The 15,801-nt window shown below is 28.7% G+C and overlaps 1 protein-coding gene and 3 non-coding genes across 5 annotated transcripts in view; 3 read left to right on the forward strand and 1 right to left on the reverse strand.

Annotated features, from left to right (window-relative positions):
• Positions 1-15,801, forward strand: part of LOC103570893 (matrix metalloproteinase-2) — a 142,783-nt gene that overhangs the window by 96,689 nt on the left and 30,293 nt on the right. The gene's annotated exons all lie outside the window — the stretch shown is intronic.
• On the reverse strand, positions 2,916-2,997 carry Trnas-gcu (transfer RNA serine (anticodon GCU)). Its single transcript has one exon. It is a non-coding gene; the product is annotated as a tRNA-Ser (tRNA).
• On the forward strand, positions 3,705-3,786 carry Trnas-gcu (transfer RNA serine (anticodon GCU)). Its single transcript has one exon. It is a non-coding gene; the product is annotated as a tRNA-Ser (tRNA).
• Positions 4,243-4,324, forward strand: Trnas-gcu (transfer RNA serine (anticodon GCU)). The gene has a single exon. It is a non-coding gene; the product is annotated as a tRNA-Ser (tRNA).

Genomic DNA, 15,801 nt, shown 5'->3' on the forward strand with positions numbered 1-15,801 from the left:
GCTTGATGGTAAATATTATTATTATATCACAAACATTTGCATTGGCATTATCACAATTATTATTTGCTCGGTTTATCTCTAAAGATGTTCCTCTCTTTTACTTTTAGTTATCGCAGTGCTGTCTCAGGGGAAAATTTTCTTTCCACGAGAGAGAGAGATAAATTTCTTGTGTGCTCTAGGTCGTTTACGTTCGTATGGAAAGATCTAGTGGATGGCCTGTTTAGAGAAAACCCGTGAGCATGTCCGGGTATCCTGAAGACTATAAGAATGATACGGAGGTAGTCAGTAGATAGAGAGGAAAGACGATGCAGTTGAGGAAGCTAGTGCAATAAAAATTTGCATAATCCTCCTGAACGTTATCACAATGGAAAGCTAAACCCAGAGAGAAAGAAAAATAGAATAAAGTGGGATAAAAAATTGTTGAAGAAAGTATAGTTAAAAGACTGAAAAATAATATGAATAAAAAAACATTAAAAAATATAATAAGTAGAAAATGAAGTTGGTTAAAAAAAGTCCACTGGGTACATCCTAGTAAATTCATTACGTTTCTCTTGAGAAAACTTTAATCCTTAAATGTAAATAAAAACGATAGATAAGTAGAATTATAAACATGAAAGTTGGTTAACTTAAAATTTTAATTTTTAAGTTTAAAAATAATAAAAACAAAATTGCACAACTTGAACGCGAAGTAAAAAAAACTGGGCTTTCCTGTCAACATGTGGAAGTCACGAGTTTGCTTTTATTAAGTTGTATAGTACATATTATCATAAAAAAAAAGTCCAATGAAAAAATTTTATCGTTGCTGTGCTGCAGCATGCGGTGAAAAAATTTTCTATGAACACGATATTTCAAAAACGGCTTGACGAAACGACCTAAATTTTTTTCACTATCTTCGGAATCATGCATAGCTGGTTCCTATGGAAAACCACTTCCGTATTTCTTTTCGTTTTTTTGTTATAATGAAAAGTTGTTGTTAAAACCGGTGGCTTGGTATGTGAAACACACTGCAGCCATTTTTCATTGAATGTTGCTGTATTTTACCGAGCGGCAGCACTGGCGTGGCAACTCTTATGGAAAAAACGCGGCTAATTCAAATTTTTTAAATTTTAGTTATTTTTTTTATTTTATACATTATTTGAATTACTTCTTTTCGACTGAACAATCAAGTCGAAATTAATCTGATTTAGACTTATTCAACTTGAATTATAAGGCAAACAGTTCAAAACTAAGGTGAAAATCGATTATAACCTTTTACACTAAAGAATACTCCTTTTTATTTAGCTGAGCAAGTCTAAAGTAAGGCGAATGGTAGTCGTGCTCGAAGTGAAGGCGAATAAGTTTAAACTAAGCTCAACAAATATGAATAAATTAAATCTAAGATGAAAAAAGCTTTAAAAGTTGAAAAAATTGAATCTGAGCCGGAAATTTCGAGATCTTATCAGAAATCGTCGACAAAACGATAATTTCAAAAGAAAATAGGGTGGTTAGCTCAAATCGTTTTATTTCGGACCGGATTCTTCAAAAAGAATATCAACATTAAATATATAACATGAGTGTTTAAGGTGTTCACTTTTAGATTTTCTAAATTATTATTTTTTTGCTGTAAATTTGAATAAATATCAAGTTTTTTTAAAGTTTTATATTTTTACATATTTAGTATAAAAATTACTTTATCGAATTTTCGTCATTTAAGTTAGCAAATTTAAAAAGTTATTCATGAGTTCAAGAAGTTTGATCGAGTTTCTATTATACCTATATTCAAGGTTATCAAAAGATAAACTTTGACATTATTATTTTTAAAATATTATTACAATTTATAATGGAGTCATATATATATATATATATAATTTGAAAACATTGTAAGACAAAAAGTAAACAATTTTATATCCGCGTTTTTAAAAAAAGTTATTTGACTTGCGGTAAAAGTTTTTATCAGAACAATAACAAATTATGTCAGTATGATAAATGTTTACAATGGATGCAGTCCTACGAATTAAACATTTAAATACTAAAGCAAACAAAATTGTCATGTATTGTAAAACAGAACATTAATTAAACATCACGCTTATAAATGTGATGGAATTATTTATTCGCTGGATAAAAATAATTTATATAAATTATTTTTCAATCCTCTAGTGTTTGTTGGAGTTTTAAAAATTATTTTTTAAAAACCTATTAACGTATATATTTATGTACAGCTATAAAAACATAGCGGATAATAGAATTTTTTTTTATTCGACGTTTCTTTAGATTGTTTTTCTTAAAGAATAACAACCAGAGTCAACTCAATTCGATGGAAGTAACCATTGTATCGAAAAAGAGAAATCGATCGTAACAGCTTACCATAAATTTTTTTTATATTTTTTACGTTTCAACGAAAATATCCAATTTTATAAAGCTCGCTATTATTTGTGAGATATAAAGATTAAATAAACCAATAAATAGAAAAGTAAATAAACAAAACTGTACCGTTGAAAATTTTCTTATAATTTCGATAATATTTTTCATCGAAATTTATAAATTTCACATGGAGACAACTTCTAGACATTATAAAAAATTAGAGCATAATTTTGGAAAAAAATGCAATCTCAATAATTAAGAATGAATGTCCTTAATTAAGACCTTTTTTTTTTTTGTATTAATTAATTTCTGTTTTTCAAGTATTAGAATTCACAAAAAAATCAAAAGTAAAGTTTGGAAACAAACTTTAAATTACTGAAGCTTTGAAAGCGTTAATTATACATTTTGTCAAATCGTTCATTACAGTGTTAAATTTTATGACACGAATTTAGTTTCTTGAACTATAGGTGTAAATATTATTGAATGGGGTTAAAAGTACATAGCAAAATTGAAATTCCCTGTAGATAATATTCAATAAATTTTAATATTTTTTATTTTAAATTTGCAAAAGATTTCGACGAAGATGGGATTCGAACCCACGCGTGCAGAGCACATTGGATTAGCAGTCCAACGCCTTAACCACTCGGCCACCTCGTCATATGATAACCAGCACATCTGTTTTTGATAAAACACAACTCTTACTTTATGAATATCAAATCTGTACAAACAAGATTACATGACGATACTCCTCTGGCAGAAACAAATTCTCAAAATTTATTAAACGAACCAGGAAAACTCGATACACAAATCGTCCCAATCTATTGCTAGAGGTTGTGTAAGATTTTAATTATAAGGGAAACAGGAAAACCAAATTTGACGTCAGCCTGACACGACTTGCAGGTTGTAATTAATTAATTTAAATGTGTTTGACGACGAGGTCCACTGGATTTCTACTCCCATTGTTGTGGTAACTAATTAAAATTCGGTCGTCAAAGGGCTGGTGCGCAAAACAAAGGGCGCGAAATTTAAATTTACCGATCTGGCAGTCAAACGACCGGTCATCTCGTCACAAAATTAATAGGTTTTAATTTTAATGAAATACATTAATTGATACATTATTTACATCTCAAATATTTTTTTCCAATAAGTATTCATACAGAAATATATTAAGTTTCATCATATATATTAGTAATTCAGTGTAAGCTTAAAAATTACATCACTTTACTCATTCAGTCCGACTAAGAGTTTTGTTCTGCCACCCACTCATATTTGATTATCCCCACTTGAAAGCTTGCTTACACAGGTTTGATATTAATTAATTAAGAATTGTGTTTTATCAAAAACCGGTATGCCGGTTATCAAGTGACGAGGTGGCCGAGTGGTTAAGGCGTTGGACTGCTAATCCAATGTGCTCTGCACGCGTGGGTTCGAATCCCATCCTCGTCGAAATCTTTTGCAAAATTCAACAAAAAATTAAGCCATCAATTTTGTGACGGAGTGATGTGTCGCTCGACTGCCAGCTCGGTAAATTTAAATTTCGCGCCCTTTGTTTTGCGCACCAGCCCTTTGACGACCGAATTTTAATTAGTTACCACAACAATGGGAGTAGAAATCCAGTGGACCTCGTCGTCAAACACATTTAAATTAATTAATTACAACCTGCAAGTCATGTCAGGCTGACGTCAAATTTGGTTTTCCTCTTTCCCTTATAATTAAAATCTTACACAACCTCTAGCAATAGATTGGGACGATTTGTGTATCGAGTTTTCCTGGTTCGTTTAATAAATTTTGAGAATTCGTTTCTGCCAGAGGAGTCTCATCATGTAATCTTGTTTGTACAGATTTGATATTCATAAAGTAAGAGTTGTGTTTTATCAAAAACAGATGTGCTGGTTATCATATGACGAGGTGGCCGAGTGGTTAAGGCGTTGGACTGCTAATCCAATGTGCTCTGCACGCGTGGGTTCGAATCCCATCTTCGTCGAAATCTTTTGTAAATTTAAACTAAAAAATTAAATCATTAATTCCATTTATTATTTTTATTCATAGAAAAAAAAAGTTCTTGGCTCAAGTAAATTTTTTGATGTCAATTCATAATCCAAAAAATTTAGTAGGGCAAGTAAAAATTTTTTACACCAAGAAATCCTTTTTTTCTGTATAATATTAAAAAATAAAAATGATTCAGTTATAAATGAAGCAAAAATTTAACATAAATATGTGATATAATAATATGACAACTGAAAGAAATTAAAAGTGATATGTAGTGTTGAGGCGAAATTAAGATAACAGAGCATTGTGCTATCACTCATGAACTGTTTTACACGTGACCCTTGTCATGTATTATCAGAGACCAGAGGGACGTTAAGAGTAAAGGCAGGTTAACCACCGTTGTGCAACGAGCCGTGAGAGCTACAGGGAGGTTGGAATGGTGGAAGCGGTTAGAGAGAAACTGAGCTACGAGCCGTGAGCTTCCTAAGCCGCTCAACCGAGAATCCTCGCGTCATTCGTCAACTCTTCTCTCTCGGAGATCATCTATGATAAATTTCACTCTTTGTAACGTGATCAAGGCTGATAACTAAAAAAATATCTTTTATTTCTTTACCTTCACATCAAGCTTTTGTTTATTTACATTTTTATGTCTACTAGAAAATTTGAATAACCCACTGATTTTAACACTAATTTAAATCCGCATTTACTCCGATTCAGTTTTCATTTTGAAATAAACTCCTTCAAGAAGTAAATTTATAAAAACTTTTTCAGTTTTATAAAACTTTTTATCAATATTTGCAAAATTGTTTGAAAGAAGTCAATAATTTACATCAACTGAAAACAGTACTCTTTTCAAATTCATAGTTGTTTTTATCACATGCATTGATGACTAGCTCCATCTCTTATCTTTACTGTAATCTCACATTTCATTTCATCAAACACATCATTTTTGACAGAAATATTTCTATAGTAAGCCTGAAACTAGTTTTTCAATCGAACCTCCCTATAAACCTGTTCAATTTTCATGTTTTTGAATCAATTGAAATTCAGTTGACTCAAGTGTGATAAGTACGCAGCATATTTCGGAAGAAATTTCATTATTTCACAGCAATTTGAAATTTGAAACAAAATTCAAAGCTGGTATTAATTGACATATCAAAATTCGCTGTCCCAATTTTCTCTAATTAGTGTCAAAAATTTGTAAAAATCTCAAAATCTGTTGACAAAAATTGACATTATTATTCATTTTTCCGTCATAAAATTTTCGGGATGTCCCAGGTATTTGGGGTATTTATACATTTTATGAAAACCGCGGATAAAAAAATTTTAATTCACTGAATGTTTATAGAAGCGCATCGTTCTCTAAGTATACTGTCTTACCCAATTATTGTGTATGATGCTAATTTTAACATAAAAATAGCATCATGATATTTTATATTTACAATGTCATATTTTACAAATGGATTGCAAATAAAAATGACAGTTATAAAATCGTATCCATTTAGAATAAGTGGTAAAAGGTAAATTCTGGTTGTCAGTTGACAGCTATCGTTGTCGTCGTCTATATCCATGGAAGTATGATTGTAAAGAAAGAGAAAAATAGGAATAACGTTTATATCCTGAAAAAGAGCTGGTCATTAAAGCGTTCTAGCACGCTCGGAAAGCCCTGTTTCCTCTTTTAACAATGTGATGACGGCTTTATTCTCGTTCTCTAGTATATTATCTGTCTTCTCGGTGTACTTCACCGCAAACCACTGTAAAGAGAACCCGAAATGAAGAGAAAGAGAAAAGTCACCCAAGAGACTACGACTTGATGCCTTTTTCCGTCGTGACAACTTTATATACCGTTTTCTTCATTTTATTACAATTCTTTTTATTATCATTTTTTTTTTTTTTTTTATTTTTTGCATTATCTGTCTCCAATAAATTTACTCAAAGCTACTCCATTTTTATAAATAAAAAAACTCTTTTATAATTCTAACGAATTAAATATTTAAATTCTTACTTAATACTTTAATCCATCATCTGTCTGGTATCCAATTTTACAAGAGCTAATTTTTTAACTTTTTTTTTTTTAGTTTACTGTAATTTTTATTTACAAAAATAATTGACATTTAATAATAACTTTTGAGTTTTGATAAATTTTATTAAAATTATAAATTATAAAATAAAGAAAATTATTTAAGATAATAAAATTCTGTAATTAGTTTTTGAAACAAACCCATATGTGTAAAATATATTGGTTACAAATTCATAATGATGAAATTTCAAATTTTTGATAATTCTGAACTTTGAGTTGATAATTTTTTGAACTTAAGAAAAAATTCAAGTCAAAATATTTTAAACTGAGTATTTATAGGCAATTTTTTGAAATTTTTTTAGCAAAATTAATTGGTTTTGATAATTTTACTGGTTTTCAAAATAAAAAAAATTTTTAACTTTTATCAAAACTGCTTAAGAACGAAGTCAGGAAGTTCAAAATTTTTTTATGATCCCAAAATTTCCAGTTTAATTTAAAAAAAAAAATATACACATGTAGAAAATTAAAAAAACTACAGGTGTAATTTTTTAAAATAATTTTTTTTTTAAATTTATCATGTTTAAAAAGATACAAAAAATTATTTGACGTCAGCTAGTTTCAGTATTAAAATTTTTTTGAAGTTTCAAAAACTATCCAAGTTCAAAATTGTCTCAAATTTGCAATTTCACTTTCATGAACATTTTTGGAATATACACGGGTCAAAAAATACCTTACATTCAACTTTTTTGATTTAAACTTTGGTCAAAAAGTCAAATTTGATTCATTTCTTGGCCCGGAATTTTTAAAATTTTTTTTCTCGGGCCAAAAGTCCAAAAAAAAATGATAAGATACTCGAGAGTAAAAAAACTGACTGATGTAAATTTTTCAATAGCATCAATGTAAGTTAAAGTGCTGCGTCGAGAAGATATTAAATGAGGAATGAGAACTACAAACATAAGATGTGAACGAATCAAAATTAGAGTAAGAAGATAGACGCAGAAGATAAACAACAAAAGTAAGACAAAACAAACAAGACAAAACCTTATTCTCTAGATAGTCAAGAGCTTTTGGTTCAGAAGCTAAGTAGAGTTTAAGCCAAATGCATATGGATGTTACACAAAGTCCAGCTCAGTAATCCCTTTTCCAAGTTTCCACTTTCATTGATTATTCTGAAAAGTCTAATATAAATTTCTAACTCATATAATACTTTATATGCCATTATATTTATAAAAATTTATTCAGCGACTGAGTTTCAAATTGTGATTGATATAAATACAAGCTGTCAATTTTAGTTATAGTGTTACGTCAAAATGACGTATGGAGATTAAGGTATGAGAGGCAAAAGCTAAAATCCGGATATCTGTGATACATGAGTACACAAATGTGCCATTCCACAAACGATTCATCCAACGTAAATAATTTGCATATCCAACTAGCTGATAACTATTTAATATATATTTAATATATATCTGTTGAGTAATTTCAGATTACTTTCACTTTTTTTCTCATTTTCATAATTAATAATTTTCGGATTTTTTTCAACAGTTCAATTTCAAAAAAATGAAAAAAATTAAAATATGCACATGAAGAAAATTCAAAAAGCTAGAAGTGCAATTTTTTGAAACTTTTTTTTTTTTTAATTTATCGTTAAAAAAAAAAACATTAGACGTTGGGTAACTTCAGTATCGAAATTTATAAATATGTTGACTTGAATATAAAAAAAAAGTTATGTAACAAAAATTAGCATTTAATTAAATTAGGATTAAGTAACACTTGTGTCAATCCAGGTGTGACGAGTTGATGATTTAAATCCCGGGCCAGTAATATAAAAAAATAATTACATTGGGTGTAGACTAGAGACGAAGGATCAAGTCGTAAATACATGAGATGACATATTTTACATAGATCTTAGTCGTAATGAGATATCTGCTGTATGAACTAATTAATTTACGGTCATGTTGTGACTCAGGGATTCTCTCGAGTGTTCGTGCAGCTCGCATATTATCATTGCAATAATGACGACAGGGATCTGGAGACACTTGTCTCGTGTACACTTTGGGTGATCAAGTTCATGATATTATACATTATTATCAGCAGTATGATAATTAACCCGACTTATCGTACTGAGCATTACTGATTAGCAAATATGAACATTTCGATAACAAAAATTTGTAGGTCGTTCAAAAGAAGTTGGTCTCAGGTGGTTCATAAAAATATCTATAATAATAATAAAATATTATTATTTCTGAGAGGTTATTATGTACAAAATATATATTGTACAACAAATATTTTTATTGAATTTTAAAATGGATTTTTAGTAAGGTAAATAAAACAAAAAGAACGGGGAAATAAATCATCAGATATAGAGTCACTATAAACTTGATAAGAGTTCATATTTTTTTACTATTTATTATTTTTTAGTTGTTACTGTACATATCAAAAAATTTAGTAACAATTTGGTGATAAAATATCTGAAGCAAAAACTTATTACTTTTGTACGATAACATTACGATTTAATTGTTTTATAAAACAAGATAAGATTGTATTGTTTGATTACAAAACGTCTTAAAGTTATCATACTAAAATATATATGATAAATTTGCAAATGAGAGTTTCGTGAGAAATTCATAAAATAATATACGAATTAAAGCTTGCGTAATATTTTATAGTAAATAGGAATTTAACCTTTAGAAAAATATCTTACGCTGACTGTTGCCGAGTAATTTTAAAAATAATTTTCTGTTTTTGTTAATTAAATCCTTCAAGATAATTATTTTGTTGGTTGATTGACTCATTTTTATTGAACGCTAAATTATCATTAAATGTTAACTTAGAAGTGTAACTGCTGATAGCTATTTTAATATCAATGAAACAGCTAGTTGATTGAATTGTGATAAGACGGTGACAGATGCAAAGTAATAATCTTTCCCAATTTTAAATTATTGAGTCTTTAAAAAATAATAATCGAAAGTCTCAACTACGGTCTGCTATTTAACTAGCGATTAAAGTTCAACGAGTAGATATCTTGTAAATAACCTCAAAATCCATACTATCTCTAATTATGTCTGTCAACTATTGGTATTTACCCCTATCTATATTTCAATCGATCATAAACTTCCATCATTAATAAAAAACTTTTAAATTTGTTCTGTCGAAAATCATGTATACATGTGTGATATTAAAACCGTGTAAAAAAAAGCGCACTATTAATTCCTCAAGGATTCTTACATATGAAGACTCAACTCAGCAGTATTCAAAATTTATAACACACTTTACAATTCTAATAAACGTCCCGACAAAGTACATTTGAAAATTCCCGCTATAAACATATATTTCATTCAACATGGCTATAAATTAATAATTATTTTTTTTCACAGTATATTTGTAGAATACGAAATTGTCTTATAGTATAAAAAATAGTTTATCTTCTAGCTCATTCGAAAAAAACTACGCTGACAAATTTAGTTTATTTACTTGGTAATTTAAAAGTATGCAGGAATAAAAAAAAATGTAATTCGGAGTTGAATTGGGAAAAGTAATTCCAAGCTGGCAAGGCCGAAGATGCCTGATAGGAATATTTCCACATTACAGTACGAGAAAAACAGGTGGAAATAGTACACAGATAGAAAAAACTCGTACGCAGAGGATGGTACAGTATGCAAAAGGTGAAGCCCGAGAGAGAAAGGGAGAGAAATAGAAAGGGATGCGAAAAGGGAGGCAGAACGAGTAGAAAAACGGGATGAAAAGGAGAGCACGCGAGGTACTTTGGGTGAGCGACATCGTAAATCACCAAGCGAGTACGGCAGTCGCTGCTCTCCTGTATCCCCTGTGGCGACGGCTCGTTACTCTCCCGCGAATATCTCCAGACCTGGCAATGTCCCTCCCAACCCTCTGTACTCATGTTCACACTGAAATATCTTTATTTAGAGACATCGTTGCTTTAATATGCAACCAAATATTTTATAGTTGGTTGCGGATTTTTTTTTCCGACACACTTTAAATACATTTTTTTCTTTTTCGCCAATTGGCTGTTTTGTATTTTATTTTTATCATCGAATTCCCGCAATCATATAAATCAAATTGAATTAACTTTTTAAAACTCTATACCAATAAAAAAAAAATATTTGATTAAATCTTTTATGATAAACGTGGAATTTTAAAAATAATATTAACAAAATATTTTTTTCTCTAATTCAATATGCAGTAAAATATTTTACATTTTTTTTTCTTTATTCCAATAGCTATTGTTTTTTTTAACCGCCGAATTCAATTAGCTTAAGTATATATATATAGATATATTTTTATAAATAAATAAATGAAAAAGGAAATCGAGAAAACAAGTGGAATTATTGAGCTTTATATTTTATTTAATATTAAGTTAATTGAAAAATAATATTTCTAATTTAAAAAGAACGTGACACAATTAACTGGAGTTTTAGACAGATGTGAGATATTTGATTGGCATATGACGATAAGAGGAGAGAATTATCTAGTGATAGATGTAGATTATCGAGTGGGATGAAACCGATGCTTTCGAGAGTCTCTCGATCGTTCGATAGTACACTAAAGTTCTATGTCGAGGTCCTCGATCAATTCACCAATGGACAAGAGGGTGAGACATGACAAAGCGTGTCGGCGACACTACGTTCTCGAGAATTCAGAGTGTGTAGATTGACAAGCTGCAAATCAATGGAAATTGTTCAGTTCGAAAAAAATAAATTCAATTTTAAAATCCTTATAAATTCCAACCGCTGAATTCAAATTTTTTTTTATTTTACATGGAGAAATTACTCTTATTGGCCATATTGGCCACCTGTCGGAAATTGAAATAAACATCCAGAAATTACTATGACCATAGTCATTTTTGCATGTGTTTATTTCAATTTTCGTTAGAAATTTAACATGGGCTGGCTTTTCTATGACACCATAGCAGTTCACATAAAAACAATATTCAAAATTTTTAGATATAAAAATAATCCACTTAATAAATATTAACGTAACTCAAATGTTCCTAAGACCCCACTCTCTTAAATTTGAAATAGTGAAAATAGTGATTATTCACTGTTTACGAGTAAAAAGTATGTCACTAATTCAAATAATGGTATACTTTCCATTGTCGAAAAGTGACTATTCACTGGCAAATAGCGATGTCACGTGACTGTCACTAATTAGAGTGTAGGTAAGAATATTTCGTTGAAAAATGGTCGATTAGTTTTAAATTCGGCCCGAATTATGAAGAAACCATAGATTTATATTAAATAAGACCGAAATCACCTCGAAATTGGATAATTTTCTTGAAATAGATTAAAAATTAGTCAAAATCACACCGAAATTGGATAATTTTCTTGAAATAGGTCAAAAGTTTCTCTAAATCACACCGAAATTGGATAATTTTCTTGAAATAGATCAAAAGTTAGTCGAAATCACACCGAAATTGGATAATTTTCTCGAAATAGATCAAAAGTTAGTCGAAATCACACCGAAATTGGATAATTTTCTCGAAAAAGGTCAAAAGTTTGTCGAAATCACACCGAAATTGGATAATTTTCTTGAAATAGATTAAAAGTTAGTCGAAATCACACCGAAATTGAATAATTTTCTCGAAAAAGGTCAAAAGTTTGTCGAAATCACACCGAAATTGGATAATTTTCTTGAAATAGATTAAAAGTTAATCGAAATCACACTGAAATTGAATAATTTTCTCGAAAAAGGTCAAAAGTTTGTCGTAATCACTCTGAAATTGAATACTTTTATAGGAAAAGGTCGAAAGTTAGTCGAAATCGATAATTTTCTTGAAATAGGTCAAAAAATGCTTGAAATCGGATAATTTTATTGAAATACGTCGAAAGTTGGTCGAAAACACATCGAAACTTTAGTACTCTTCGTAAATATGCCAATAGAATTATAAAACAGAAATTCTCAGTTTTCGGTCATTTTTTGGCCAGGAAAAAATTTAATAGTTTTTTTTTTTTTTCGAAACTTTTCTACCTAGAATGTTAATGGTGTAATTCGAATGAATTAATTTAAATGCATTTTAAATTGAAATATTCCATTAATATTAAACAACTTCACAACGGAAATAGCTATCTCCATCATATTAAAGTACACGTCAATGATCCGACGTTGTACTAATATTTGTTCAACTCATCGTACCGTTCTGAAGAGTTTGTTCTCAGTGCAAACAAACATGGTTACGTATATTTTAATAATCCACAAATTCACTCAAATTACATTTTAGAGTTATTCAATATAAAAATTTGCATTTAATTATTTTTACATTCACCTGAATATAAAATGAATTAAGAATTTTTATATTGCTCACAGAAATAGCTATTAACATTTTTAAATAAAAATAAAAGTGTTAGTTGGGATTTTTTTTTTTAATTCACTATGAATATTAATTACGTGATTAAAAGTCACATGAAAACGGATATCAGAATTATTAATATACATTTCAATTGTGATCGGATCAAGTAACATTAAATCATTATTTATTTAAATGTTAATTAATTTCATAAAATTTATCCAAAGTCATTATTATTCATTACTTTTACATGAATATTAAATAATGTTTTTTTATAGGTGAAAGCGAGGCAAAACGGGGCATTTTCCCCCCAAAAAATGAAACTTTTTTTTTAACGCAGCTGAAAATTTTTTTTCTTCACTTTGAAAATCATTAAAAAAAAAATATTTTAAATGTTTAAGTTCCCGAAAGCTTACTATTTACGTTAGTATCCGTTTTGCCCCTCCCTCCCCTAATTATTGTTAAATAATCAAATTTATCTTAGAATTTCCCATAAATTATTTCAATTTTTCGAATCACTAAAAAAAATTTAAGAAAAATTTTCTTGATTGAAATTGAATTTTATTAGATTTTTTTTCGCACCCCGAGTGATGTAGACGCGCCATTAAAAAAATCTATTACAGGATAAAAAATCAAAAGTGACGTTTTAATCAGAATTCACTCCAACCAGGAGTTCTAGAGATTTAAATAAAAAAAAATAACTTGGTGTGAAGAGTAAATAGAGATTTTTAGTCAGTAGTAATTTCGAAGTGAACGCGAATTTTATTTTAATCCTTATTACTCTGATTACGGAATTTCAACGTTGAAATATATGAATATTTAATAAAAAAAAAAAAATTTATGCTAAATCATAAATAAATTATTTGTAAAGGGAAAGTCTTAGTAAGTTTTACTGTTGGTACTCCGCTCTGCGGAGTTTATCTTATTAATGGTATGAATAAAACTTCTCCTCGGAGTAAACTTTACTCTGAGGGGATTAAATAAATAAAGAAACACTCGGTTTGCATTAGCTCCTCATTTAATCTGTTTACTTCGAAAAAATTTCCGTGCGTAAATTGTGAAAATATTGTATGCTATGGTAAAGTCAAATTACCCTCATAAGAAGATAAAAAATTTATATATATATAAATGCTTATGATTATATCATGACCTGGATCTTTATATGTGAGAATCCCTGAGGAATTAATAGTGAGCTTTTTTTTACACGGTTTTAATATCACACATGTATATATGATTTTCGACAGAACAAATTTAAAAGTTTTTTATTAATGATGGAAGTTTATGATCGATTGAAATATAGATAGGGGTAAATACCAATAGTTGACAGACATAATTAGAGATAGTATGGATTTTGAGGTTATTTACAAGATATCTACTCGTTGAACTTTAATCGCTAGTTAAATAGCAGACCGTAGTTGAGATTTTCGATTATTATTTTTTAAAGACTTAATAATTTAAAATTGGGAAAGATTATTACTTTGCATCTGTCACCGTCTTATCACAATTCAATCAACTAGCTGTTTCATTGATATTCAAATAGCTATCAGCAGTTACACTTCTAAGTTAACATTTAATGATAATTTAGCGTTCAATAAAAATGAGTCAATCAACCAACAAAATAATTATCTTGAAGGATTTAATTAACAAAAACAGAAAATTATTTTTAAAATTACTCGGCAACAGTCAGCGTAAGATATTTTTCTAAAGGTTAAATTCCTATTTACTATAAAATATTACGCAAGCTTTAATTCGTATATTATTTTATGAATTTCTCACGAAACTCTCATTTGCAAATTTATCATATATATTTTAGTATGATAACTTTAAGACGTTTTGTAATCAAACAATACAATCTTATCTTGTTTTATAAAACAATTAAATCGTAATGTTATCGTACAAAAGTAATAAGTTTTTGCTTCAGATATTTTATCACCAAATTGTTACTAAATTTTTTGATATGTACAGTAACAACTAAAAAATAATAAATAGTAAAAAAATATGAACTCTTATCAAGTTTATAGTGACTCTATATCTGATGATTTATTTCCCCGTTCTTTTTGTTTTATTTACCTTACTAAAAATCCATTTTAAAATTCAATAAAAATATTTGTTGTACAATATCTATTTTGTACATAATAACCTCTCAGAAATAATAATATTTTATTATTATTATAGATATTTTTATTAACTACTTCAGAACGACTTTTTTTTAAGGATACATAAATTTTTATTACAATTTTCAGCTTGTAAAAAAAATTTTATTCCCTTAAATTTATTATGTAACATCAAGACTGATAATGAAATACAATACAACCCGGCGAAAAAATAATCTCCGGATGAACTTGTTTTCCGGCACTGATTTTATTTTTACAACCTAATTTTTGCTAAAAAATAAAGAGCGCAGCTACAACAACAGCTCATAATAAACTAGCTTGTGAAGCAAAACTCGTCAGACGTGATTTTATTTTACACTACCTATGAAAAACATTTTACTTTGTATTTTCTCTTCACTCTCTAATACATTCCGCTATTTTCATCCTACTCCACCTTTTCTTTTGTCTCTTCTCATGTACTCAGTATTATCTGCTATCGTTTTGTAAAGTAAACATGACTAAACGAGATTTTTCCTCTACGCTTTATCAAACTCTTGACATTTTGACTCAGTGTCTTTTTTTTTTTTTTTTATTATTATTATTATTATTATTATTTTTTTTTTTTTTTTTTTTTTTTCTACATTCCCTCAACGCTCGTGATTTCCATTTATGAAATTTCCTGGTAGATTTTTTAACCAGTAGTTACATAAAATATTGAAATGCAACTTTAGAAAAATAAAGCACAAAAAGCTGTAAAAATATTGATAAATTTTATCAATCATTTTTATTATTTGCCTTTAGAGTAAAATATATCGAAAAAAAAAAAAATGTTTCGCCAATTTTACTTGTAACCAACGTATGGTTATTTGTCAGCATTTGCATGTGACATTTATGCTACGAGCACAGTCTTTCACGCAGTTGACGACCCAATATTCAAATAAAAAAAAAAAAAGTTATCGAGTGCAAATGTGCTGGGTTGGAATATGTATCAATGGTTATTGATTAGATTAGAAAGTACAATGGAAATACGAATCAGTATTTAGTTGATTTATTCC

The sequence above is a fragment of the Microplitis demolitor genome, chromosome 2 (genome assembly GCF_026212275.2).
Source record: "Microplitis demolitor isolate Queensland-Clemson2020A chromosome 2, iyMicDemo2.1a, whole genome shotgun sequence".
Taxonomy (NCBI): Eukaryota; Metazoa; Arthropoda; class Insecta; order Hymenoptera; family Braconidae; genus Microplitis; species Microplitis demolitor.